The 25487-nt window shown below is 39.0% G+C and overlaps 2 pseudogenes; both read right to left on the reverse strand.

Annotated features, from left to right (window-relative positions):
* Nucleotides 1-568: 568 nt before the first annotated feature.
* Nucleotides 569-6749, reverse strand: LOC111347307 (protein fem-1 homolog B-like; annotated as a pseudogene).
* A 2095-nt stretch (nucleotides 6750-8844) lies between these two features.
* LOC111347310 (protein fem-1 homolog A-like) lies at nucleotides 8845-20547 on the reverse strand (annotated as a pseudogene).
* Nucleotides 20548-25487: the final 4940 nt, after the last annotated feature.

Below are 25487 nucleotides of genomic sequence, written 5' to 3' on the forward strand. Positions count from 1 at the left end.
AACTGGGTCAAAACCAGTGTTATTAGGTCATCATAACGAGGAGTCCCTAACTTAAGTCAACACGGGTATACTTTTAAGAAGCTTTAAATATCCCTATTTCATGTAACACAATATCTTGAACACGTAAGCTATTTATCTCGCATAGATTACAAGGAATTTTGACTTTGGAACAGTTTTAATTCTAATGCCGCACTTATCATGTGCCAAACTCATTGCGTACTAGTTAATAATTACTTGTGTTTTCTGAAAATTACCTGTTTTAACTAAAGATTCATGATTTCTCTTTTTTGGCTGAAAAGCTCTGAAAGTCTTTGAACTCAAAAATTGTGATGGTCATGGAACGGCAACAATACGCCTACTTTTGTCAATCTGGGCTAGTCCTATTTCGATTTAATCAAGTTCGGCTGACGAAAGGTTCAACATCTCAAACATAGGTCTTAGAAGTTATATCATCTTATCACTGGCCATGAAAAAGCTAGTTTACGAAGGCCATTTTAGATGGAAGGTTTCTGTGTTTTCTTTTCTTTTCGCAAGTAAAGATAAACAGCAGAACTTTTCAAAACCAATTTTACATTGGTTGTTCGAGCTCACCAATGATGTCTTCCATACTTCGTCTTGCTTCAGCATCTTGCTGCAGGCATCCTCGAGTGAGAGCTCGAATCACACGGTTTGTCACCCTAGCAACTTGCTCGTCACGCCTGTCAGGATCCGGTAACTCCCGGATGCAAATCTCACAGAGGAGAACTCCAAAACTGTAAACATCACCCTGAGCTCGAAAAGAGGTTAACAATAAAAATTTAACATGCATGAACATGCATGCTTGCTAGTTTATAAAACTATACCTTTAAATATCTATTCCTCCTTGTTTTTCCCCTTATTTTGCATTCTGTTTACGTCACAGAAATGTTGTCTTATTGCTATGCAAAAGTTGCTATTCAAACAAACCAATAAAAACCAAACAGTAGTGTACGCTTCGCCGCTAATGTTACATTGCAGGTAAATGCCTCAAGAACAATAGACATTCTGCGTGATGTACACTGACTGAAGGTGGATAAATAAGCTCCACTCCTCTCTGCTGGTTGAAGTTAACTTTTTCATGATCCGTCCTGCCGCAACTTCCCAACAGACTGATATCACGTTAAGCACCTCACCGGTTTACCAAGTAAAAAGGGTTCGACTATGGACAGAGATCAGACGAGATTTCTGGTCTCGAGCCCTTCACAGATTTATTCAATATCTTACCATAGATATACCTTACTGCAAACACAAGTAGACAATTAAAAAACATAACTCCAAACTTCAGACATACCATGACAGTTTGATGTTAAGTATGTGCTTCGGATGCACCGTATATCATAGCACCAGGACCAACTGTCATGGTCTGCTGCACAACACTAGCCGTGCCATAATCCGACATTTTGCCTGACCATTGGTCAGCTTCCCGCCATAGCAACACATTAGCACTGCTAATGTCGCGGTAAATGATGGGGGATGGTTTCTTTAGGTGAAGGTAGTTTAATGCTCGAGCCACATCCAGAGAAATAACAGACACTTCAGTATTGGAAAGAGGTCGCTGTTCTAACAATACTCGAAAACTTGACTCCATGAGCTCTGTCACGAACAAAGGACTTCCTTCATCATTTGTTGCTCCAACGAACTGCAGCAAACAAGCATGACGGCATCTAGCGGCAATACTCATCCCTCGCTCAAACAGTCTGCGGTTGTGATCAGAAAGTATCAACTTGTACATCTGTTTGACGGCGACAGCACAGCCACAGTATTTGCCTTCGACAACACCTCTCCAGCCTCCTTTACCGAGGCATTTGCCGGTCAGCTGAATCTGATCGCGTGAAATGACCCAATCAGGAGTCTGATGGTGTGAACGTTAATTTAACGCTCTTTGAGCTGCTGAAAGAGACATCTCCAATTCATCTATTTCGTGTTGTCCGGCCTTCAGCAGTTTTCCCAAAGAGGTAACTTCTCCAATTTTTTCCAGTAGTTGGCCGCGAACAGTTGTCAACTGCTTTGTCATCTCGCTAACTTGATCATCTCTCTCTCTAAGTTGTCCATCTCTCTCTCTCGTACTTGTCCACCTCTGTCTCTTAGTTGTTCCTCTCTTTCTTGTAGCTGCCTCTGGGCATTTGTCAACTGCTGTGTCATCTCCCTCAGTTGTCCATCTCTGTCTCCTAATTGTCTATCTCTCTTTCTTAGTTGCTCTTGAATGTTTTCCAGTTGCTGTGTCAACTCCCTCAGTTGTCCTTTGATTATGAAAATAAGACAACGCGTCTCCGCTTTTTGTCTTAAAGAGCGTCAACCGAAAGCTAAAAAGTCCTCATCTTTCTCTCAAGGTAAGTGTTATATCAAGACACGTTCAAACAAAGGTGCTGAATCCACTGTAGCTGTTATACTTCGAAGGGAATCGCTGTACCCTTTCCCTTTTTTTCTTTTTTTCATTTTATACTTAAAGTATCCGCTTTCTCACTAGATATTCTTTATGCGCCTGGTGCGGTGCTTGGGTCTAAGAACTCAGTTTTTAGGCCTAAATCGGGCATTAAGTGTCATTTCTTGTTCTTTCATTTCTTATGCTCATGGCCTGGCTTTGTTTTCACATTTTAAAAAAAACATGTTGACCCGTTTTTTGATGTTTTTTTTTCTTGTTTGTTTTTCGCTATTAGCTTTTCGTTTCCCGATCTTAGACAATGGGAAAATCGCCACATTGTATTAATTACTTGGCACACAGCCTGCTACCCATGTGAAAGATACTCAGATCTCCCACATGACCTAACAGTGTTACCTAAAAGCTCATTACGGAGCCCCAAGTGACTCTTTCTTATAACTATTTTTCTTGACAAATTAGTTCCTCAATAAGATCCTCTTACCAGACATTTCCTTCCGCGCAGTTCCCTCTTTAATATTGTCATTTACGCCTTTTTCTGTCGTAGAAACAAATCTTGCTCTTCTTCCCTCAGCAGCTACACTTCCAGCTTCTTCACCCTTAGAAAAAATAGAAAACACATAGCAACCTAGGCAATTTATGTATGTAAATTGGGTTTGCTTACAAAACGAATTAAAAACATCTGTAGTTTTGGTTTTATCAACTGAGTTTATAGAGTGAATTGGCCATCGCAAAGAGTAGAATTTTGTTCGTCTTCTCACGAACGTGGGACAAGGAATCAAACCTCAGATCTTAATATTTTTCGCTCCAATGCTCAACCACTGAGCCACAAAGACTCCGGCTTAGCGGAGGGAGCAAGGCCCATTACGAAGTTCATGTAAATGACACGCGTCCTGCATACGGCGGAGCAGCGGAGTACGGAATCAGAGCGTGGAATCCGAAGGTCAGAGGTTCGATTCCACATGGGGTCTCGAATGACAAGAAGAAAAACATCTTTCTCTCTTTCTTTACCGAGCTCTAAATTGACATCTTTTCTATTCTATCATAAAATAAGCTTTTACTAAAAAGTGAGTCACACTACAAAAATAGGAAAGGACCCACCAAAATCGTTACAGTTGTAATTGGGGATTAGTGTGCTCTTACTGTCACAATTCCTTCCGAATTATCGACAGTCAGTAATTACTATTTTCGGTTTGCTGTTTAAACTTAATTTAGTTTTAAAATAGCTTAGCCGCCTCCCGGCTAGCCCAGTGGATAGAGCGCTGGACTGTTGTGCGGGAGGTCGAGGGTTCGATTCCCGGCCGGACCAACACGCAAGGTCTTTAAATAATTGAGAAGAAAATGCTACCTTTCTTTAACATCAAGTAATGGTTAGATATTCTAGTGTTCTCGGATGGGGACGAATAAATGGAGGTCCCGTCTCCTGTAGGGTTAGGGGTAGAAGACGTTAATTTCCCACGCACGAGATTGTCCTCCCCTGGGGTGGGATGGGTGGGTTAGTTCACAGGTCTTAGCTGAATTGGCCCTGCCTGTATAAATATTGCTTATAACTTATAACCTCTAACTTTCTATTCGTGTACAGGCATTAATCATACGGGTGATCACAAGTCTGTACATTTGATAAACAAGACGACCACCATAAAGTCCGCACTCTAGCTTTATCCAAAGGCCTGCTGTAGCTGGAAAGCCACCCCCAGTCATGCTTCTTTTGTCTATCACAGCATCACAACGAATTGCTTCATACATAAAAGATGAGTTTAGAAACCATTAAAGTAACAGAAAGCCGAAGAAAGGCAACCAGGCGTTATGAAACATAACGAACACAAGATCCTAAGAAGAAATGGACTCAGTATTCTCCCATTTCGCAAGAATGCTCACTGTGATGATTTAAGGAAATACATAAAGCGTTAAAATCAAGCCTTTCTTACCTTTCTGGCATGGATGTTCATGGCACACCCTCCTTTTTTCTCGGACAAGATCCCTCGTGCCTCGTCAGTCTTGCAGCAGTCTATTGCTGTTTGACCACTCTTGTTTACAAGCTTTGTATCCGCGCCACGATCTAACAGTAACTCTACCATTTCTTTCAACGTTTCTTCTTGTTCAGGTACTGATGCAAAAGTCACGGCTAAATAAAGGGGAGTGTTTCCTTCTGTGTTAACGGCATTCACATCACACCCTGAATGTAAAATAAGCTTCATCGTCTCAATACAAGGAAAATTGGACACAATTTGCGCTTCGCTATCCACGAGAACTGGGGTGTTATGACATACAGCCAACTGTGTAAAAGGTGTATTTCCATCAGGATGGGAACGAGGATTTGAGCGCAGAAATCTTTGAAGAAAGTTAATAATGTGACCACCTTTCATTTCTGGAGGAACTTGAGCTTTTTTTTCTGTAATCAAAAGATAAAGAGCATTAAAAAGCAATTCATGTGGTGTCTCATTCCTGTTCTCCTCTTTCAATTTTCCAGACTTTAACACTTCTAACAACAAACATATGAAATACATATGAATACATGTGATCACAAGCCTGTACATTTGATAAACAAGACGACCACCATAAAGTCCGCACTCTAGCTTTATCCAAAGGCCTGCTGTAGCTGGAAAGCCACCCCCAGTCATGCTTCTTTTGTCTATTACAGCATCATAACGAATTGCTTCATGCATAAAAGATGAGTTTAGAAACCATTAAAGTAACAGAAAGCCGAAGAAAGGCAACCAGGCGTTATGAAACATAATGAACACAAGATCCTAAGAAGAAATGAACTCAGTATTCTCCATATGTATTTCATAGATGTTTCATAGCATTTCCGTAGATGATATGTATTTCATATGTAAACATATGAAATACATATCATCTACGGGTTTATGTCGAATTAATTTGATGGCCTGCTCCCAGTTGGCTTGTTAGCTCAATTGGTAGAGCGCTGCACTAGTATCGCAGAGGTCAGTGGTTCGAATCCCGTACAGGCCTGAATTTTTTTCAGGTCTGATTTTCACTATTGCTTAAATAGTGCTTTACTGCGAAGGATCGTGCACATATACGTTTAACACTTCTGTCAGTCTGCTATTTACATCGACCAATTTTTCGAAAACGTTCTCGATACTTTTTAGACTCAAATTTTGTCCATTCTACACCATAATTGCAAATAAAACTGTGAACTTCTCAAGGTCGTATGTCTTTGGAACATCGCAGCTCATGGCTATTTCCATCGCTCGTGTCCACAAAGCAAAACACGGCTCGTACTCCTTAGATTCAGCTGAAACAGCTCCTCGGTATCTTATCGGGTATCTCAATCCTATATTGTCCGGTCCAAGGATTCTCTCTCTGATAAGAAGTCCCTCTAAGTGGATAGCATGGTCATCGCCTTCTAGCAGAGAAAGTTCCTGAAGAGTTTGACTCTCTCTTCTATTTTGATAAGCTTCCACGGGTTCCATTTTCTTTTCAGGCAATGGACGTGATGGGTCCTCATACCTCTCCTAAATTCCACGTTTTGTGAGACTAAATCCTTTCTCATTGTCATAAGCATCAGCCGGATCACTAGCAATGGTGGCACCGAGAAGCTTGAGAGCATTGATCCTCACTTCCTTTGTACATTCTGGTCGGGTAATAAAATACTCCACCATTTCATTTTTACAATCATTACTGGCTTGGAGAAGTGGTGTTATACCTTTAAGATTGTGTTTTCATTTCGCTCCCAAAGCTAGCAGCTTACCGACTATCTGAAAGTGTCCCCCTTCCGCAGCCAAGTGAAGACATGTATCTCCATCATTGTCTTCCTGATGTATATTTGAGCCATGTTCCACAAGAAAAGAAACAACATCCATGTAACCGCGGTACCATGCTATCATCAGAGTACTATTGAAATCATAGCGAGCATTTACATCGGCCTCGTTCTCAACCAAAAAGCGCACAATATCAAGGTGTCCAACGAAGGCAGCAGCTCTCAAAGGAGTCGAATTTGTCGATGTCCTGCCGTCGACTTCGGCGTTTTGTTCGATCCGGAGTCTCACAACATCAAGATGACCTTTAGCAGCAGCGGTCCACAAAGCCGTGCAGCCGTTTACTACTTCTCCTTTAATCTTAATCTTTCCACGGGCCTCGATGTTTGCCTCATAAAGTTAAAGAACCTTCACAAAATCCAGCTTTCCATCACGAGCAGCGACGATGAGAGGAGTCGCATAGTCGTCGCCATCTTTGATGTTTGTTTTCAGAGCGGTTTTTCTTGACTCGGCATTCATCTCCTTTAGCGAATCAAACAAATCAGAATCGTACGAGCAGCTTGATAAGCTGTAGTTACGAATACTTTATTACCCATTTCGAACAACACAAAGGCAAAACCTCTGAGCTTTGCTACGCTCAATTTGGATTGTTTGAGCAAAAGAACAAACACAAAATTTTGAGGTCAGAAATCTGTATAAGTAGGGTTTTTTATTTGAGCTGTCACGGTTGAAAATGCAGTTCATTTTACCCATGTTTGGTGCCGTCTATGTTGTAGAAAAGAACTACAAGTTGTTTCATCTAAAAGAAAAAGGTTTCCTGATGAAAATCATGTTCATAAACCTTTTATTTTCTGTCAGAATAAACACTCAGTTGCTTTACATTATCACTCGTGATACGCGTGAATTCTACCTTTTCGCACTCATAATCTTAGGGAGGAGAGGGAGAGGACCCAACTGATCTGGAGACAGATGGGAAAGCGTTATGCAAATCTTGAATGAGATTTCATTTCGTCCTTATTTGGTCGAGGATTATAAATCCACAAGAGTCAGAGACAGAAGATTTAGGAACAGTTCTTTCCAGTCTATAGATTATGATTTATGCGTGATCTTAGAAACCACTGAGATTACAGGTGATCACGCCATTTAAACAGTTGTAATGAAATGAGCGCGTCTTGATTTCAAGTCTAGGAAATCATCTTATAACGGTTTAAATGGACAGAACTAGGGGCTTGAGATAGATCTTATACATCGTGCATCGCGCTAAGGGAATGCATTGCTAGGTGTATAGACAGATTTGACATTTTCACCTCCCAGTCAAACCAGGCGCATTTGTCAAATAATCACTATTCAGTTTGATGGCTGATTGACAGGAGGTTTTAAAAAACATTACACTGTTAGCTATCGTCTTACGATATACTATTTACCTTATTATCACCAAGCTTCAATTCATACCCAGTATTTGGTTTCCAGATTGCATATCAAACTTATTACTGCCCCTTTTATACTTTGAATACACATCAGAAAAAAGTCACAAATCGATCATATCAAAGTCTCGTAATTGAACTTGGCCTGCGTCGTTTCGTTGGAGGCCTCGGGTCACCGTTGAAGCTCCATACTGGCACACTAATGCGTGATTTTCAAAAATAGGCTTCGAAAACTGTATAAAAACATATATAAACACTCTTGGAAGGGAATTTTATTTGATTTTGAAATGCTTTGGAAACTTCCTCCACATGGCAAGTTGTACGTGTCTCTGATATGTCCACAACAACTAATTGTAAAACCGTATGAATACTAAATTCTACCATATAAGCGCCTGAGTAGAAGTAGAAACGTGTCTTGAATAAAATACCTATTTTATATATACCTGAATCCCCCTGCGGCAACGAACTTACGATGACTCAGCTAAAGTACTATCGTTTATTGCACCAGTAAACGAAAAATAAATATCGCAGTTTAACTTAATTATATAAAAGAAATATACCACACTTTCCATCTGTTTACCGGCATAATAACCTACTTGCGAAGTTGGCAGAACATGAGAAAAGTTTGTGAATCACTCTCACACACCCCCACCCCAGACTGCGAACTAGAAACTTTCCTCGTGTTCTCCTATCAACCCTGGTGGGTTGGTTACCATGGGTTGGTTACCCTGTGGGTTGGTTATCATCCCTGGTGGGTTGGTAAGTCTGTAAACCAATACACAGTGCGTTCTATTGCTTCATTATTTTATATTCCCGAAGATTTTCACTTTGTCGTGATCTTTCTACGCCGGCATGGACATAAAACCACATTCGGAATTAACTAAGATTAAGATGCGATATCATCATATAGCTGAATGAGACAAAGTTACATATTCATCTGAACAAAAATATGTTAAGCGTCCTTGGGAATTGTTATCTACTACTGGCAATAATTATATTGATAGAAATCTAGACTTTTAACAAATTTACCGTGACTCAGAGCGACGAAGGTTTATATTGAGACTCGATTGAAGAAATCCAGTAAAGATCAAAGATGTAACTACAAAATACGCTGTGCGAAGAAAACTTGAGATTAAACTGTTGAAAAGTAGTTTTATGTTTGAGATAAGCTGCACTTTATTTGACAATGCTATTCATGTCGATCACAAGCAGAAATGAGGGGCTATCAGTCATTTAATCTATCTGTACCGCAGTAAAAGTAATTGACTAACATGTTCGTAGAGCAAATTGTATCAAACCTGTCTTAAACTAGTCTTTCAAGTTCACTAATGATTTCTTCCATACGGTCTGTCACCATGGCAACCTGTTCCTCGCGCCTTTCTCGATCAGGCAGTATCCCTATGCACATCTCGCAGAGTAGAACGCCAAAGCTGTACACATCAACCTTAACACATGTGGGGTAAAAAAAATAGTTACATCTCCTCAGGGATTCCATCAGAAAGAAATATTGTCGAACGATTTTTCAAAACTTTCCTAAAATGTTCCCCTTCTAATCTCTATTTCGAGAACTACAATAAAAAAGAGAGATAGGTCACCGTGCTTGATATAGCGTAATGACACGCAATGCAATTCTGAGGAATCACCTTATAAGTTCTTTTTATTTGCCACCGAAGTCTATATCCAATGTGTTTCAGGAAGAGAGGATGACCTCATCCTCCATAACCTTAAGTTGTTGACAGAAAAGTGTTTACCATGCGGGATAGGCCTCTCCCATCTTATCTATCATTTGATGCCCTTCGCCATCTCCATCAAAGACGTTTTTGATGCTTAAAATCTTTTCTCTGGTCATTTCTTCAGTTCACGGATTTCAGTTCTATGTCATAAGATGCTGATAACAGACGAGTCGGACATTCATTTTTACTTGCAGGGAACAGGACGACTGAGCTATGACGCTTCTTTTGTGTGTTACACATTGCAACTTGCGGTCTGGTTTGTCTAATATACGAGCTTACCATGAGTTTTCTAAAGCTCAGGGGTGGAGAAACGGACCAGTAAATATAACTCAGATAGTTTAGCTCGGTTTTTTTTTCTAGAGATGCAATTTACTACAATCAAGGCGATTAAAATACCTTTAAACTTTGATATTTAGGAAATGCTCCAGGTGCACTGTAAATTTCAGCACCAGGACAAACTGTCACAGTCGCCTTCGTAAAGTTGGCAGCACCATAATCCAATACTTTGCCTTGCCATTGGTCGCTTCGTCGCCACAGCAAAACATAGGCACTACTGATGTCACGGTGGATAATGAGGCGTGGTTTCTTTAGATGAAGATAGTTTAATGCTCGAGCCACATCCAGAGAAATAACGAACGTTTTCCTTCTGGAAAGAGGTCGCTCCTCAACCAATTTTCATAGACTCGTTTCCAAGAGCTCTGTCACAAATAAAGGACTTTCCTTATCGTTTGTGGCTCCAATAAACTGTAGTGGGCAAGGACGGCTGCATTTTGAAGCAATGTTCATTTCTCGCTTAAACAGTTCCCTGTAGTAAGGGGAAGATTTCGAAAGATCTTCGTAAATCCCTTTGACGGCAACAATGCAGCCACAATACTTGCCTTCGACAACATTTCCCCAACCTCCACTACCAAGGCATTTTTCTGTCAGATGAGTTTGATCTCGTGAAGTCACCCAGTCAGGTGTCTGTTGGCGTGAACGTTTGGTTGCCGTTCGTTGAGTCGTTGATAAAGATGTCTCAAGTTCAATCACTTCCTGATCCCTTGCTCTTAGTCGCTCCTCCAAAGAAGAGAGTGCTTCACTTTTCTCTCGTAGTTGCCCTCGGACAATTGTCAACTGCTTGTCCATCTCTTTCTTGTAGTTGCTCATAGACATTTGTTAATTGCTGAGTCATCTCCCTTAATTGTCCATTTCTTTCCTTCAGCTGTCCATCGTTCTCTCGTAGTTGCTCTCGGACATTTTTCAACTGCTTTGTCATCTCCCTCAATTGTCCTTGACAAAAAAGGTGATCTCCTTCAATTGTCCTTGAAAAAAAAAGGTGGAATATCGTTTTGTTTTTTTGTTTTTTTTTTTCCAAAAAATGGAAAATCGTAGTCGTTGTTTTTTCTGCTGTCTCACAAGGTGTGATAAAAGCTTAAAATAGTCTTTTTTCTCAGGGCGACTGTTAAATCGAAAGACCGCCAAACTTATGGGCAGAATCTACAACAGCTGTTACATCCAACTAGAAATCTGGTCATTTTCCGAGAGTCTGGCCTAAATGATGGATGAACCGCAACTTGGATTTAATTTGCACCAAGATCGCCCTAGCTAACTAACAGCTAGTTTGATCCTCAACTAAATCCTCTCACCTGATTTTTTCTTCGCAGTAGGTTCCATTTCTAAATTGTAATTTAGGTCCTTCTCTCTTCCCGGAACAAATCTTGCTTCTCCTCCCTTACTAGAACCACTTCCAGTTACTTCATCCTTAGAGAAAATGGAGAACATACTGCCACTTTGAGGATTGCAGAACATTTTGGCATATGTAACGGAATTTACTCCGCACTATTTAAATGATTTGTGTATCAGCACGGTCTTTAAACCTTTAAATGCCGTTGCTCCGACACTACAAGGCTACGTGGGAGTTGCAAACATGACTGTCGCTTATGTTTGACCACCACTTATCTCGCGACTAATATTGATAGAGTTTTTTATGAAGCTTTTCGAAATAATATCATTCGCTTAGTAATAAGACTGATGAGCTTTTAAGGTTTCTTGATGATTGCAAGTCGTGCTTAGCACTGACTTGTACAGGCTTTTAAGCCGTAATATGGTTTCTTGTTACCGCTTTTCCCTGAGTCGTCTGCGTGGAAATTCAAGTTAGCTAGTTGTGTAAGTAACAAAACGTTATCACAATCCAATTCAAACAATATGAACCGAGGCCAAATGTAAAACACAAAGATGCATAGTCAGGTTACATTCCAAGGTCGTTTAAGACTGACAGCAAGGATCTGAACATAGAAATCTTTGAAGACAGTTAATAATGTTACCATTTTTCATTTCTGGAGGAACTTGAACTTCTTTGTACATAGTCAAAAGATAAAGAGCATAAATCAAAGGCTCTGTGAGCCAACTCGTGAATTGGATAAGCCAATGTAATTTGTGTCGTCAATAGAAATGGGTGTTTGATTTCCATACTAGGGCATATGAATCGTTAGACTGGTAAATGAGCATTATGAGGAATATGATGTGAAACTAAATTAGGCCTCAAAGACAGAACATATGGCCTGATTAGGATTTAGTGAAAGACAATCACTGTTCCAGATTTTACTGTAAAGGTTTGTGGAATGAAAGTTCAAAAGGGTGCTGTTTTGTTTATCATAAAACTATTGTTCCATTACTGAGCTCATTATTTACTTGCGATGCAAGCATAGGGATAGGCATGTATAAGCTTATGCGCTGGATGGAACGCACGGACATAAGGATAAGCATATATGCATAAGATTATCAAAACGTTGCCTTCTTTTTATGCTTACACTGTCTAGTTAAGACTTGGCTGGCATAAGCGTAAGGATAAACATAAGCGAAAGACTATGAGGTAATCAGCAAGCACTATACTGCTTATACCAACCATGTCCCTATTTAACGTGACATCGACTGAGCCCTTGTGCTCATGTTTATGTTGCAGCTCTGCCTACCCGCGCATTAGCTTGTTATGTTTATGCCTATCCTTGTGTTGCAACAGAGTACCACGCTTGAAGACTGTTTCACACTTCTGAGATAATTATTACCAAAAGGATGAAAACAAGCAGAAGGATGTTCCCACCACTCTAAAGTTTATGCTTTTCGGAATTCCTATTGTAAGTCAGTGGATACTCTTATTGTAAGTCAGTGGATACTCCTTAATTTGAGAGTCAATTCCTTGAAAAGTAAGGATCAAGATTTCTGCTTTTAAGAATTTTATACTCTCCAATAAAAGTTCCTCAGTTTGAGAATACCATCATCAAAAATAAGATTTATACTCCTTGTTTTAAAAATTATTACTTTGAATTCTCATTTTAAGGGTATTTCCACTGTTGAATAAATATCTCAAATCCTTGCTTTTAGCAAGTATTCATTCTATGTAGAAAGGTTCCTCTTCCAACTAGATTTATGATAAATGCTTGCCAAAATTTCAGAAGTATTTGTGGAATTGTGCTTGTCAAATTCCCAAGGAAATATAACTAAATATAATTTGAAAAACTTTTTTACATTAATTTTTCTTTTAACACACTCAATATCCGTGATTCATGAAACAAGACCACAGTTTTGAGTGTTCCTATTTTACCCTAAATATAAAGCACTAGGAATATCCTTGTTGCATGTAATTCACAAAAATTTTTAATTTCAAATGGCAATCAAAGTGGTTGTCATAAGTTATAAATCGTAAATTTATAACTTTCAGAAGGATAAGCATGAAATATAAACTGCTGCCATTTGTAATTTTTACTTACAATCATGTGATTATTATACGAAAAATTACTGAATTAGAGTAAAGAATCTCAAACTAAATGTAAACCACTTGTTGACAGAAGTAATTATAGTCATACAACAGCAAGGATATTCATCCTTGTAAAGGAATTAACAATAATAATAACCTTTATTTTAAGAGGGTGACACCAATTACTTTCAAAGTATTCTCCCTAGTGGCCCTCTATAACACCCAACCATCTATTTTAAGACCCTGAGTGTTGGTCCAGCAGGGGCTCGAACCCTCGACCTCCTGCACAACAATCCATTGAGTGCTCTATCCATTGAGCTAACCGGGAGGCGGTTAGCTCAATGTTGTTGTTGTCACTGTCAACTTATTATTGTTTTAATCTTCAATATGATTCAAAAGAACAGCTGCTGTATCAGTTTCTTGAAGAATATGTCCTAGGTGTAAAGCCTTTACGACGAACATTTAGGTACAGGCAAATCTGTAATAAGATTTTTGACAAAGAGAAAGAGTACTCTTCAGTAGGATTCAAAGGAAAGGCTACTATACCTATTCCTTGAGGAGTTTGTGTTTGTCATGAAGCCACTACATACTTTTTATTTTAGTATTTTGTAAATCTGCAGGAAGATTTGTATTGAATAGTTATAATTTCAGCATATCAAGTTAACATGTAGCTGTGCCATTTCTTGAAGAATTGGTGTTAGGTATAAAACCATGTCACTTTGCTGTACATTTGATATATATCAAATGAAGTGAGGTGTAACTTAGGTCTTGCTTCAAGATAAAACTTGTGCTGTGCATGTATCTTAAGTTAAAAATATTGTAAAACATTTTAAAGAAAGCACAATTTGGGTTTATCATGTCTGATTAAAAGTTGTTGTTGAGTAACCGAGTTCCACCAAAAACGATCCAATTTTGCTCGTATAAAAATTACAACAGAGATTCCTTTGTATCTGATCTCCGCCAAGTACCTTGGCATGTGGCTTTAAATAACCATGAAGATATCGATGACTGTATTGACATCTGGAACAAATTATTCTCAGAGGTTGCCGCAATACATGCTCCAATAAGAACAAGCCGGGCTAGAGGCTTTTCTATTCCTTGGATAAACTCTAGCATTATAGCTCTTATGAATAAGCGAGATCACCATCTGAAAAAAGCCAAGGGGAATAAAGACAACACTCACTGGCGTCTGTACCGTGAATTGAGGAACAAGGTAACCCACAGTATCAAGAAAGCCAAATCTGATTATTATACTAACCTAATAATTAACGGCAGTAAATAAAGCTCTAAAGACTTCTGGAAAACTCTAAAACAAACTCTCCCATCGTCTAAAACTTCCTCCAGGATTACCAGTTTGTTAGCTGATGGTGTCCTTCTCACCTCAGCTCAATCTATTGCCTCGACTCTTCATTCTTATTTCGTGAACGTGGGTAAATCCCTTGCGGAAAAAATCGTTTCCGAACCGTACATAGCTAAAGCTACGGCCTGCCTCTCGACTTTTACGTTTCAACCGATTAGTGAAGATTTTGTCTCAAGATCCATCAGTTCATTGAAAACTATTAAGGCCGTTGGTCTCGACAAAATTAGCGCGCGTCTTTTAAAAGATGCTGTGGACGTTATCACTCCTTCTCTTACGGCCCTATTTAATTTATCCCTTCAAACAAGAACATTTCCTTCGATATGGAAAACAGCAAAGGTTATACCCTTGTTAAAAAAGGGTGATAAACAGAATATTTCTAATTACAGGCCAATTTCCATTCTCCTGACTGTAAGCAATATTTTAGAGAAGGCAGTACATACTCAGTTTTATGCATATCTTACTGAGAATAATTTAATTTCACCCAACCAGTTTGGATTTAGATTGAAGTCATCTACTATTACTGCCGCCACTCAGCTTTCTGATCAGATCCTTCACTCCATGGACAATGGTTGCCTGACCGGTGCTGTTTTTCTAGACCTCGCCAAAGCGTTTGACACTGTCAATCATTCAATACTGCTCCAGAAGCTCTCAACTTACGGTGTTGATGATGCTGGAAAAGCCTGGTTTACTTCATTCTTAACAAACAGAACACAAATGACTAGCTGTGATTATGCTTGTTCCAAAGCTGCCGCTGTATCGATTGGCGTTGCTCAAGGCTCTATATTGGGCCGCTTTTATTTATAATTTACATGAATGATCTACCTGATGTTTTGCAATTCTGTCAGGTTACTTTATATGCAGATGACACTGTTTTATATCACGCTTCCAAATCTACTGTAGACTTACAAAGTAAGATTAACGCTGACTTAAAACGTATATGTGGGTGGCTTCGGGCAAACCAACTGACTCTGAATGTTGAAAAATCCAAATTTTTGCTTATCGGTAGTTGTTCCCTCTGGAATAAAGTTGAGTCCATAGTTATTTCGGCTGATGATACCCCTCTCGATAACGTAGACTCTTTTACTTACCTAGGCATTGTGATTAATAACCGCTTCTCCTGGACTGACCACATTGATTATATTCGTAGTAAGGTCAGTAGAAAGTTAGGTCTTTTAAGGCGTATTAAATCTTGCCTCCCCCTCAATGCTAGAATTAAGTTTTTCAATAGTTTCATTTTACGAAATATAAATATAGAAGCAAGACCGATACAACGTAGATAAGTAAATTTTAAGACGGAGCACTATATTTCGGCTGGCCAAACCAGCCTTCTTCAGGTGCAGTGGGAATTAACAGAGAATTGGGGTGATGCTTCATAGACAGCTGTATGATGTAACAGCGGAAATATGTAAAACTAATTTGATTGACAATGAGATAACAATAAAAATAGAAATAGTGAGCAAAAATAGAAATGAAGTAAGGTAAATTGGATAAATAACTAGAAACTAATACATTTCTTCGCGAGCGTTAAGGCCATCTGGATGAATAGTGTTGCCTCTTGAAATTAAAAAAGCTTCCCTGGCCTTGCGTATCGAAAAAGTGTTTTCCAAGAGAGACTAGATACGCAAGGCCAGGGAAGCTTTTTTAATTTCAAGAGGCAACACTATTTATCGAGATGGCCTTAACGTTCGCGAAGAAATGTATTAGTTTCTAGTTATTTATCCAATTTACCTTACTTCATTTCTATTTTTGCTCACTATTTCTATTTTTATTGTTATCTCATTGTCAATCAAATTAGTTTTACATATTTCCGCTGTTACATTATACAGCTGTCTATGAAGCATCACCCCAATTCTCTGTTAATTCCCACTGCACCTGAAGAAGGCTGGTTTGACCAGCCGAAATATAGTGCTCCGTCTTAAAATTTACTTATCTACGCTGTATCGGTCTTGCCTCTATATTTATATTTCATATTAGTTATTTTGGGCCGATCAGATCATCGCTGATCCAACGTACAAGAGTAGGAGTATCGTCCACGGTTGCCTGCTGAACATTTCACTTTCATTTTACCCATTTTTGACTATGGGGATATCATTTGGGGAGATCGCGGAAATGGGTCCTTAATGTCTGAGCTGCAAGTGTTGCAGAATAAGGCCGCTCGCCTCATTTTAGACTTACCTGTCTATTTTTCCGCAACTGAGGCCCCAAAGAGACTTGGCTGGAAACCATTACTGCGTCGTAGAAAGGAACACCATGCCATCTTTATGTATTTATTAATTAACAACCATTCATGTAATACTATTCCTGTCACATTTAATCGTGACTTTCATGGTTACAACACAAGATCGAGAAATGACGTTTGAAAATCCAGTGCCACAAGAAGATGGGGTCATTGGTCGTTAGTTAACTTTAGCGCAGATATATGGAATGGTTTAGACATCTCACTAAGAAATGCAAACTCACTGGCTGCCTTCAAACGTGGCCTGTCTAAATTTAATTTTGAATTTTAATTGACTTTGCTAGTATTACTTTTAGTTAATACTTTGTGATTAGTATTTTTAATTAGTTCTTAGATTTAGCTTTAGTTATTTGTTGCTACTTGTAATTTATCTTTGTATTAGTATTTAACTTAAGAGGACAGTCCTGTAAACCACTTTTGTGACGTTGGCATCCTCATTAAAAATTATAGTATATTGTAGTATGGCCTGGCTAACCTGTGTTACATGCACAAAATATTGATAGAAAGAACCACTTCCTGGAGTTAGGATCCTTGTCTCAAGGACATAGGGATGATGTATTATTTAACAATCTTTGAGGAGTAAGTGCTCTCTTTTGAGATCTTTACTTACTCATTTTGAAAAAATAGGTCTTACTATGAGAAACTTCAGTCACCTTGAGGTAAGGACTCTGCTATCAGTTTTAGGCAGTATTTGTCACTCACTGTCAGTCTATATTACTTGTTTTGAGAACTGATAATTACACCCATTTTGAGTGATATCAATCCTCATCTTTCGAACTTCTTGTTCCTCACTCCAGTCCGCATTTTTAAGAAAAAATCCTTAATTCAAGGTATATCTGGAAACATACAAACTTAACAGTGCACTAACATACGCATACACAGTGCGAGTTACACCATTGAAGAAACAGCATATCGATTGATTGAACTTATGCTTGAGCTTCTTTCGATGCAGTTCCCTTTTGTGAACCACTTCCCAGCGTCGATACAGCTCCAGGAATACCAAACAAGCCTCAAACAAGTCAGTTTACGAGCAGTTGGCTGTGAGCGACACGACAGAGCTGAATAACGTATACGCATGCGTTAGGTTTTGCCGCGGAAACACGGACTTTGAGTCGTTCGCATGGTTGATTTCCTATTCTGTTGCTTCGAGGCGTCGTTTTCCTTACTGCTTTTCTTTTACAGAACAACCTCCAAAAGCTTGGTACCCCCCCTGAAATTTTTAAAAAGTCAATATTCTCCTTAAAACCTCTGGAAATAGGAAAGTGCCTTCGGCGAAAACAGAGTTCCTCGCTTCTAAAAGTCAGCCCTTATTATTTTCCGATAGTTTCGTTAAAAATTAGAGCTGGGACACTTGAGCCCGCGTTGTTGACCGCATACTTTCTGATGTAGCTTTTCGTTATTCAGCTCTGTCGCAGACCTCTCAACCTCAAAACACCAAAAATCTGGAGACTGATGTAAAAAAATCTGGAGATTTCAGAAAAAATCTGGAGATTGGTCGACCGGCAGACAAAACCAAGTAAACACAGGTTCTTAAATTAAGAGAAAGTGTTTTTTGTCCTGCTCATAATTTACTTAAAACATGTGTGGGCCTTAACAACACATATTCATCAGGTTCATCAATTACCGCCATTTTGATAACGTGTCGAGTCAAAATACGAAAGACCGGTTATCATGGAACAGGTGTTCTATATATGGTCATGGACGACTCACGGTGTTTCCAGGGAACAGACGGAAGAAGAACGTAACAGCTTGGTTTGTTATGGATTTGCACAGAATTTGTACAAAAAAACTCATCTCTAGCAAGCCAAACATGAAATCTTACAAAAAGTTTATCCTTTCAGCCTGCGCCTCTATTTATCGTGAGATTTGTCTGTCTGGTCGTGAGACCGTGAGATTGAACTGAAAATCGTGAGTCTCACGACAAAATCGTGACACTTGAGAGGTCTGCTGTCGAGCGACACCTCAATATCGGACTATCGGCGAGGAGCGACTCGACTCGTTTGAGCCCGCGGTTGAAATTACCAATATATCATCGTTTTAAATGTAAAATTTATAGATAGATAAAGCTTCCGTTCGATTTCTCAATGTGCTTTGGTGGCCTTACGGTACAAAGCAGTGCGGTAGATTTTAATTCCCGGATGGCGATGTTGGTGGTTCAAATCCGTAGCCCGCGAACAAATTTTGCGTTTTGCTTCACTTCCTTTCTTTGTTTTCTTTTTTTCTTTTTCGGACACAATAATCATTTTCCTGGATATATACATTTAAAAATAGAAGTATTGACGCCCTAAATGAAATATACGCTGCAAGAGATAAAAGTGCATTCGGAGACTGGGCAAACTTTAAGTAATTCACAAATGAAAAACATATACTTTTTTACTCTTTCAAGATTATCATTGGCTTTTTTTTCACCCCAACACTATTCTTAGCAACAAAGGTCGCCATTTCGTTTGTTTATTACTCGCCAAAAACTATCAAATGCATTCAAAAGCCTAAGATAGAAAAACGTCTACAGGAATCTACCAGTCGAGCGAGCGAGCGAGCGCCATTCATCATATCATATCTAAAACTCGCTCTTGTGCATGCGCGCAATTCACGAGTTAAAAAGCAATATTTGTTGTGTCTCATTCTTGTGCTCCTCTTGCAATTTTCCAGACTTTAAGGCTTCTGTCAGTCTCCTATTTCCATCGACCAGTTTTTCGAAAACGTTCTCCATACTTTTTGGACTAAAATTCTGTCCATTCTGCACCATTTCTGCAAATAAATATGTGGGGCACTCAAGCTCTTTTGTTTTTGAAACATCGCAGTTCATGGCTATTTCCATCGCTCGTGTCTACAAAGCAATACATGGCTCCTACTCCTGAGAGTCAGCTAAAACAGCTCCCCGGTATGTTATCCGGTCTCTTAATTCTGTATTGCCAGTTCCAAGGATTCTCTCTCTGATAAGAAGTCTCTCCAGGTGGATAGCATGATCATCGCCTTCTAGTAGAGAAAGTTCAACAAGAGTTTGACTCTCTTTTCCATTTTGATAAGCTTCCACGGGCTACATTTTCTTTTTAGGCAATGGAAGTGATGGGTTTTCATACCTCTCCTCCATTCCACGCTTCATGAAACTAAATGCTTTTTCAATGTCATAAGCATCAGGATCATTAGCAATGGTGGCACCGAGAAGTTCGAGAGCATCGATCCTCTGTTCCTTTGTACATTCTGGTCGGCTGATAAAATACTTCACCATTTCAGTTTTACAATCATTACTGGATGTGAGAAGAGGTGTTAGACCTTTAAGATTGTGTTTTTGTTTCGCTCCCAAAGCTAGCAGCTTAACAACTATCTGAAAGTGTTCCCTCTTCGCCGCATAGTGAAGACATGTGTTTCCATCAATGTCTTGTAGATGTACATTTGCGCCATTTTCAATAAGAAAAGAAACGACTTCCATGTGACCATAATAACATGCAGGCATCAGAGGAGTACTATTGAAATTAGTGCGTGCATTTACAGCGGCCCCATTCTCAACCAAACAGCGCACAATATGAGGCCATCCGATGAAGGCGGCAGCTCTCAAGAGAGTCGAATTTGTCGATGTTATGCCGTCGACGTCGGCCTTTTTTTCGATCAAGAGTCTCACAACATCAAGATGACCTTTTAACAGAAGCGATCCACATAGCTTTACAACCCTTTGTAATCTCTCCTTCAGACTTAATCTTTCCACGAGCCTCGATGTTTGCTTCATAACGTAAAAGGACTTTCACTAAATCCAGCTTTCCATCTCGAGCGGCGATGATGAGAGGAGTGGCAAGGTAGTCGCCATCTTTGATATTTGTTTCCAGAGCGGTTTTTCTTGATTCGGCGTTCATCTCCTTTAGCGAATCAAGCAAATGAGAACCGTCATCACGAGCGGCTTGATAACCTGTAGTTACTGCACCACGAAAGGATACTTTATTACCCATTTTAAACAAAACAAATGTAGAACCTCTGAATTCTGCTGCGCTCAATTTGAGTTGTGTGAGCAATACAGCAAGCACAGAATTTTGAGTTCAGACCTCTATAAGTAGGATCTTTGATTTCAGCCGGTACGGTTAAGACAAAGTTCATTTTACCGATGTTTGGTGCAGTCTAAGATGTAGAAAAGAACTACGAGCCCCTTCGAGTAAAAAAAAGGTTTCTGATGAAAATAATCTCATAAACCTTTTTATTTCTGTCAGAATAAACACCAGTTTCCATAAATTTTCATTCGTGATATGCGCGAATTCCATCTTTTCGCAATCAAAATCTCTCCGCGAGAAACCTAACATTTCTCCTTTCCGAAAAAGTTTGACATGTATTTCTTCATGTAGGGAAGGGAGGGAGATTGCCCGATTGATTTCGAGACCAATGAAGGAAAGCGTTATCCAAAACTTAAATGAGATTTCATTTCGCCCGCATATAGTCGAGGATAATAAATCCTTAATATAGCTTCGCTTTTTCATGAAGAAGAAGCACTCCTTTCCAATCTACAGATTATGATTTCTGTATGACCTTGGCAACCACTGAGAATACAGATGATCACGCCATTTAAACACATCTTGTTAACTAAGCACGTCTCGATTTCGAACCTAGAAAATCATCTTATGATGGTATAGATGGACGAACCTATAGGCTTGAGATATATACTGTGCATCGTGTACCGCGAGGGAATGTCTCGCTATGTGGATAGACAGATTTATTATTTTAACCTTTTAGTCAAAACACATACACATTCGTTAATAATTACTGATCAGTTTGATGGCTGATTGACATGAGGTTAAACATTACACTGTTAGCTATCGACTTACTATAATATTATACTGTTTGACTTTATTTTTTTAACAATAAATTGTCCTTGCATGATCATATTATTTACAAAGTCAACACAGCTAATAAGGTTTTGCGTTTAATAAGAAGATCTTGTGGGTTGTGTGCCATTGTTGATGTTATTAAAAAGCTGTATGTTCACCTCGTTAAACCACATCTTCATTACGCCTCTCAAATGCGGTCTCCACATCAAACTTATTTAAGTGATATGGTAGAGGCTGTACAACGTCGGGCGACTAAGCTCATGGTCGGGAATAGGATTTCTTACAAAGAACGTTTCAATACAACTGGTTTGATGTCACTATCTTCTAGGCGTATCTAGTTAGAGTTAATTTTTTATATTCAAATGCCTGCACAGTTATTACCACCTCGACATCTCCAAGTATCTGCAGTTTTATGATTCTGAGCATGAACCCTATAATTTAAGGATCACTGAACTAACTTTTAAAACTAACTATGCAAGAACGGAATTATTTAAGTCGTCTTTCTTTCCCAGAGTTGCTCGTCTTTGGAACAATTTACCTATATCTATTAGGAGAAGGGAATCACTTTCTATGTTCAAAAATGACCCAAGACTCTACTGTCTTGCCATTGATAGCAGCGACTTAATGTAATTGTTATTCAATTTTAGTTAGCACTAAGTTTTTACATGTAGCATTTTACTATACTCGTTTTATGATACTGCCTGTCATTATGAATACTTTATTTATGTTCTCGTTTTCATACTGTATATTTAGTTTCTGGTCGCCTTTATCATTAGGGAAGTTCATTCCTATTGCTAGGTCTTCCAACAGCTATTTAATTATATGTTTCTATGTACATATATTTATTTGCTGTAAATTGATTAAAGTAAAGAAATGCATTAGAAATGCTTTGCACGCGGCAAATTTTATGTGTATCTGATATTTCCACGACAAATAATTATGAAAACTGTATAAAGACGATGACTAAATCATAACCATAATGATTATAGCTGAATCACCTTTAGCAAATAACTTACAATGACTCAGCTAAACTACTAATAGAAGTTGTTCTTGGCTGTCAAACACACACACCTTGTAAACACTTAGAAATACGAACGCTTCAAACAAACCGGAACTACTGAGAATTGAAAATTAGCTAGAATGGGAGTTGGAAGAGCTCTGCATTTAGCGAGGCAACACGGTTTTCGTTAGAATAGCGAAGAAACCGAGGTCAAACTTTACGCTTGACTTTTCGCTGATGCTTTATAAGTTGGGATGGAGGACTACCTTGGTTAACTAACACGTCAATGCCTTCTGCAATGCACTGAAAAAAAAGTCCTGCTACACCCCTATCGATAATATCCACAAGTTAACAAAAAATTCTTGAACATAAAAATTGCAAAGCTACAAATGATAATCAGACTCACTCAACACCTTAATGAGAATTAAACCAGTGTTACTACATTAACATCTTTAACACTTAAGCAATTCTTCTCGCCTTGCTTGCAAGGAAGTTAGAGTTTGGAACAGTTTTAATTTTGATGCTAAACTCATTGCGTAATTAACAATTACCTGTGTTTTCTGAAAAACTACCTGTTTAGAAGTAAAGATTACTCCTTTTTTTTTTTTTTTTTTGCTGAAAAGCCCTGAAAGTCTTTAAACTAAAAATTTGTTATAATAATGGAACGACCGACTATACGCTTACTTTCGCCTCCGTCATAATCCGCTCTGACGATGCGACCCCTAACCACGTGCAGTCAGTACTTGAGCGCGCATTTTTCTGTATCTGCGCACCTTTTCTTACACCAATGATATAAGTAAAGCCTACAAGACTATGTTTTCACCAAACATCCGCTTAGAATGGCTTACGAAGAGTCCTAGTGTCACCGAATTTCCCAAGAATGTTCGTAATTAATAAACAATTATTGGATGAGGTTTTTGCGATATCCGGAATAGTCAAGGTCAAGGTAAATGTTATCAGCCTTAGCCTTCGCCTTCGGCTGATAACACTAACCGAGACCTTGATTATTCCGGATATCACAAAAACCACATCCAATAATTGTTTTCTTGTTCATTGTTTTAAAGAAAATAACGCCAAACGCATTGTCGCAGCGAACACAGTTTAATTTCGAACACTTAAAAATGTACAACTGTGTGGTAAACAAATTTTCACCGTTTTATAAAACAATAAAGTGAGATAAGTTCAATGCATTTCGAAAGAAAGTATCATTGAAGAAAACTGTCCATCTTTGAGTATTTTCCGAATCTTCATCTTCAAGTAATCTCTCAATTTCTCGCTGGGTCGATGAAGCGAATTCGCTGTCCGTGAACTTGACATTGCTCCACCGGAAATCATGCATTGCGCGCTCAACCTACAGATTATTCACTAATCTATAGGTACAGATTAGAAGATAATCTGTAGGTTGCGCTGTTTCCCAGAATTAACTGTGGGCGTTTAGACAATGAGAAGACAGATGATGCCTACAATGTAAAATAAACACCAAAACTGAACGTAGGGGTAATGTATTTTATAAAATGTCTGAGATAATACGAGCTCCCTGATGAATCAAAAACCCATCGTTTATTGCACCAGTAAACCCATAGATACATGTCACAATTTAACTGCATTATATAAAAGAAATATACCGCACTTTCCATCTGTTTATCGGCATAATAACCTACTTGCGATGTTGGGAAGAACATGAGAAAAGTTTATGAATCAGTCCCCACTCCGTGGAATGCAAATTAGAAACTCTCCTCTTGTTCTCCTATCATCTCTGGTGGGTTAGTAGGTCGGTAAACCAATAAAAAGTGCGTTCTATAGCTTAATTATTTTATATTGCCGAAGACGTTCACCCCGTCGTGATCGCTCTGCGTCCGGCATGGACATAAAATCACATTCGGCTTTAACTAAGATCAAGATCCGGTAGCAGCCTATAGCTAAATGGGAAAAAATTACACATTCATCCAAGTAAAAATATGTTGAGCGTCCTTAGTCTAGTTAGCTCAAGTGGTAGAGCGCCGGACTGCCATGCGGGAAGTCGAGGGTTCGAACCCCACACCGGACCAGTACTCAAGGTCTTAAAATAACTGAGGAGAATGTGCTACCTTTCGATGATATCAAGAAATGGATAGATATCGTAGTCTTCTTGGATAAGGACAAATAATCCGTTGGCCCGTCTCCTGCATCTTCTCTGCATTGGTTAGCAGGGGACTTTAAAGAACCCACGCACTAATTGCAAAGAGTAGGGAACGTAGCTCCCGGTGTTGTCACCTGGCCTGTTTACTGATGGTAAGGAATAGGGAAAGGTAGTTTACCTAGTGGAGAACAACCTAGTGCTATTGTTAATTTACCTCCCTTTCACAAATTGTTAAATATAAAATACAATGCAATATCAATTTTTACCTACTGCTGGCAATACTTAAACTGATAAAAGTCTGGACTTTTCAAACTTTGCTATGACTCAGAGCGATGAAGGTATATAAGGAGACTCGAATGAAGAAATCTAGTACAGAACAAAGGTGTAACTACAAAATATGCCGTACGCATTAGCTAACACTTCAAATTTGAAAAACTAAAACTGTTGAAAAGTAACACAATGTTTACGATAAGCTGCACTTTCTTTGCCTAAGATCAGCAAGTCACCGTTGACAGTCGATCTATCGTTAGTGTTATTCACAAGCAGAAATGAGGGGCCATCATTCAATCTATCTGTCCTGCAGTAAAAATATTTGAATAAAATGTTTTTAGAGCAAATTGTATCAAACCTGTCTTAAACTAGTCTTTCAAGTTCACTAATGATCTCGTCCATACTGGGTCTCGCTCCAGGATCTTCTTGCAGACATCGACGAATGAGAGTTCGAAACACGCGGTCAGTCACCATGGCAACTTGTTCCTCGCGCCTATCTCGATCAGGCAGTATCCCAGTGCACATCTCGCAGAGTAGATTGCCAAAGCTGTACACATCAACCTTAACATAAATAGGGTAAATCAAAATGATCACACTTCCTCAGGGATTCCATCAGAAAGGAAAGCTGTCGAACGATTTTTCGAAACTCTCCTCAAATGTTCCCTACTAATCTCTGTTTCGAGC

The sequence above is a fragment of the Stylophora pistillata genome, chromosome 6, assembly GCF_964205215.1.
Source record: "Stylophora pistillata chromosome 6, jaStyPist1.2, whole genome shotgun sequence".
In the NCBI taxonomy this organism is placed as follows: domain Eukaryota; kingdom Metazoa; phylum Cnidaria; class Anthozoa; order Scleractinia; family Pocilloporidae; genus Stylophora; species Stylophora pistillata.